Here is a 4,054-nt window from a genome sequence, read left to right on the forward strand (position 1 = left end):
ATTGCGCTTTTACTTACGTTAATGACATGCCAATTGATTGAAGCCATACCTCAAGCATACTCAAGTATCTCTGCAATTTTTGGTATAAAGAATATATGTCGTTGTCGGCGGCGAAGAATGCAATATCGTCTGCATAAACGTAAACTTGCACGTCCTGACTGGCTGGAATAGAACTCATTAATATGTTAAATAATATTGGAGATAGGACTGCTCCTTGGGGGACACCACGAGTCTGTTGAACTTAGACGAAAAGCAGCCATCCTTAAAGCAATAAAATTCTCTTGATCTCAAAAATTCTGCCAACCACGCAATTATATAATTTGGGACATTATGATTCCGTAGTACATTCAGTAGAACTGTATGTTCTACGGAGTCATATGCTTTAGCTATGTCTAATGTCACTAAAGCGGCATATTGTCTTCTTTTTCTAGCGAGTTGTATGCGGCTCTCTAAATCAGCATGGGCACACCATATAGAGCAGTCAGCTCTGAAGCCTATTTGATTTGGATTTAATATTAAATTATCCGACATCCAGACAGTAATTCTGTAATGTAGAACCCTCTCTATGAGTTTAACCATATTAGAAGTAAGAGAGATAGGTCTGATATTTTCTATGGAGTAACCTAATCCTTGTTTTTTAGGTATCGGGATTACTTTAGCTAGTTTCCAATCGTATGGTATCCAGGCGTTGTTTAGAGAATAGTTTATAATGCTTAGGAAGATCAGAAGGAGATAGTTCGAATAAAATTTTTATCATATGCACTGTAATTCCATCAGGACCTGGAGCTGACACGGGTAAGTTTCGAATTACTGGAGCTAATTCAGGCAAAGTAACTTCATTAAAGTCTGACGTTAGGGCTGGTTTTTGCAAGTTTTGTGACATAGATGACGTGAATCTACGCTCAAGGCCTTTCGCAATCTGTTCTAGGGATTTTGTCATTTCATCAGATGTTAGAGTTACATAATCAATATTAATTGGTGGTGGCAGAATTTTGCGATTTCGCATATATCTAAACAGCGCTTTTTTGTTTTTGGGATTTGAAAGGAAATCAAAGTGTTTCCTATCATAATCTTCTTTTGATTGAGCGACTGTGCGTTTAAATATAGCGGCGTAAAATTTGTAATCAGCCCAATTTTGGGGGGACTGGTTATAGAGTAGTTGCTTCCAAGCTGCTTTTCTTCGTCTGTAGTCTCGTGTACAGTCTGGATTCCACCAAGGACTATGAGAGGCTCTCTTGGCAGACTCAATAATAAATTCAGCCTCTTTGTATGATCGTTTGATAACAGCACAAATTTTCATAGGTTTGTATTCTTCGCGCTCTTCAGAATGGTGGGCCAAATGTGCTTTTAAATCATTTTTAAATTTATTGTAGTTCACGAATACTCGGATCTGAGAGCACGATGGTATTAACGGGCAAGCAATTTCAAATATTATTGGACAGTGATCACTGTTGGTGGCACAGTCCAAGGCTGCCCAAGATGAACTAGTGAGAGATGAACTTATGAAACTTAAATCCAAGGCTGAGCGCGATCGATTACAAACAAATGTAGGAGTTCTAGTGTTGAGACAAGTCATATTATTATCTGTTGACCAATTCCACAAGCGTTTGCCACATTGGTCTGTCCGAAAACCCCAACACGTGTGATGGGAGTTGAAATCTCCCACAAGGATTTTATCCTTGCACCATGACGTCAACGCGGAATCCAAAGATCGAGTGTCTTGCACACCCGCAGGAAAGTATACATTTACTAAAGAGAATGGTAGGCAGCCCGGTAAGGTTACATCTAAGGCAAAAATTTCACTTTCAGGGGACATATGTTTGTATGAAATCTTCACCTTAAGACTAACTCTATTACTAATGAAGAAGGCTAAGCCGCCGCCTTTCGAAGGACGGTCCAATCGGAAAGATCGGAAGTTATTTATATGAAAAGGTTGATGTGTTGAAAGCCATGTTTCTTGTAGTGCAATAATATCCGGGGAGAATTTCGATGCCAAATACAATAAATCTGTTACGGAAGAGTGAATGGATCGGCAATTCCAATGAAGAATTTTGAGGAATCCTATGGTTGCGAAAGGATTGACTCAGTAACTGCCTTGCTTAAAATGTTGTCTTTTAAGAAATCGTTCTTTGTAAGGTTTTCTTTCAGGTATTTTTTGGTCTTTGAGTGAATAAGTGTAGTGGCTGTTTTCGACAAAGGGGATCTTGAACGTTTTAGCGATCGGGGGTCCATGTCCATTTCCTCTGAGCTTTGTGCCTCCTCATTGATGCTTTCACTGTGATTTTTGTTTGCATCAACAGATGGACCAGCAATTTGATCATCTTGGGACATGAGTTTAGGAGCTACCTCTTCATTTGATGGTCGTGAACACTCAGTAGTTTGCGAAGTTATAGTGATAGGTGCTGTTGTGCCGAATATCTGCGCCATCTGGGTAGCTAAGATTTGTGACAAGGACTCACAAAGGTTTCCAGCTAGGCGCTCCATGGCCTTCTCCATTGCCCTTTCGACAGCATCGGCAATTGAAATTGAAAGAGACGCTTCCGTGGACATTGTATGACGGGCTGTGACACCTGCGTACCCCTGTGTTCTAGCCTGTATTTCAGCTATGGCTTCTTGACGAGAACAACGTCTTCGCTCAACGATTTCTAGAATCTGTAGTTCTCGTGCCCTTGCTGAGCAATTCAAATAATCAGCAGAGTGGCCTTCACTGCAGAGGCAGCACTTTCTTCTTGTTGGTGCATTCGCTGGAATTATGTTCCTCACCACAAACTCGGCATCTAGGAGCAGACCTACATCCTTTCATTGTGTGTCCGTAGCGCCAGCACTTTACACATTGAAGAGGACGAGGGGATAAAGGTTCCACTCGATAGATTAGGGGCCATGCCTTGATTTCTGTTGGCCTATCTGTCCCTGCAAATGTTACAATGACCGATTCAGTAGGAATTTTGTTTTTGTCTACGACACGTCCACACCGATAAATTGAAATAGCACCTGCTGGTGAAAACAACTCTAATATTTCTGTTGGTGACATGTTGACATCAACGCCACGCACAAGCCCTTTCACACACGCCAAGTGAGGTGGGATGAATGCCCTTACCGGATTGGAGGCAAACGTGGAACACTTTAGAAGGTCTTGTACACAGGGCTGGTCTGGAGAAAAGCAAAGGATACCTCCTCTGCCGAACTGGCGGACCTTCTGTAATATTCAGGAAATGGGCTGTCGCCGATCGCAGTTCCGCCTGAATCGCTTTCGGGTTCTTCATCCGTATGATGCCATCATTGGTTGGGACGATAGCCACGGGAACTGATTTGACGCCGTTACGCAGAAACAAGTCCACAGGTAAATCCTGCGAGGGAATAGAGGCGGACCAGGGGAAAGCCCCGGGCCCTGGTGACGAAAATGGCATCTGTCTGGTCTGATTACCCAAAAAGCACTTATTAAATAACAAATATGCTACAAAAACAGTTAACAATCAAAAAAAGAGTCAGGAACTACTCAATTCGTGGCCGCAACCCCCAGAGCCGAACACGCGATCGCCAGAACACCTGGTCAACTGCCCTTCTTCTCAGTCAAGCAATTCGCCGCTTCTAGTCCGAACGATGATGATGATGATGATATCCTCAGCACATGGCTCGTACCCACTCCGGGGGATTGGCCAAGAATTGGGCACCTGAACTTTTAGGTACGGTTTTTGAAACTACTGTTACAGTGCAATTTAGTAATCAGAACAAACAGAATAATTTTCCTATACTGCACTTTTTATAATATAAATGTCATGCTATATCTCTAGTTGTGAAAGTATGTATTTAAAATTTTATTCGTTTAGTTGATTGAATGAAATTACAAACGGCATCAAACACGTCCCTGTGGCTAAAGCCGAATACCGAGGCACCGAAAGAGAGTACTATTTCTGATGTTAAAATTACCCCTAATTTAGCGAGCGGAATTTCAAGAAGTCTTTTTCTTTGTAATTTATACCGGCGACATATTAAAAAGTAGTGTTCTATGGTTTCGATTTCTAGACAGAATGGACACAGCGGCGATATCGCCAGA

Source organism: Dermacentor silvarum, chromosome 1 (assembly GCF_013339745.2).
Source record: "Dermacentor silvarum isolate Dsil-2018 chromosome 1, BIME_Dsil_1.4, whole genome shotgun sequence".
Classification (NCBI taxonomy): domain Eukaryota; kingdom Metazoa; phylum Arthropoda; class Arachnida; order Ixodida; family Ixodidae; genus Dermacentor; species Dermacentor silvarum.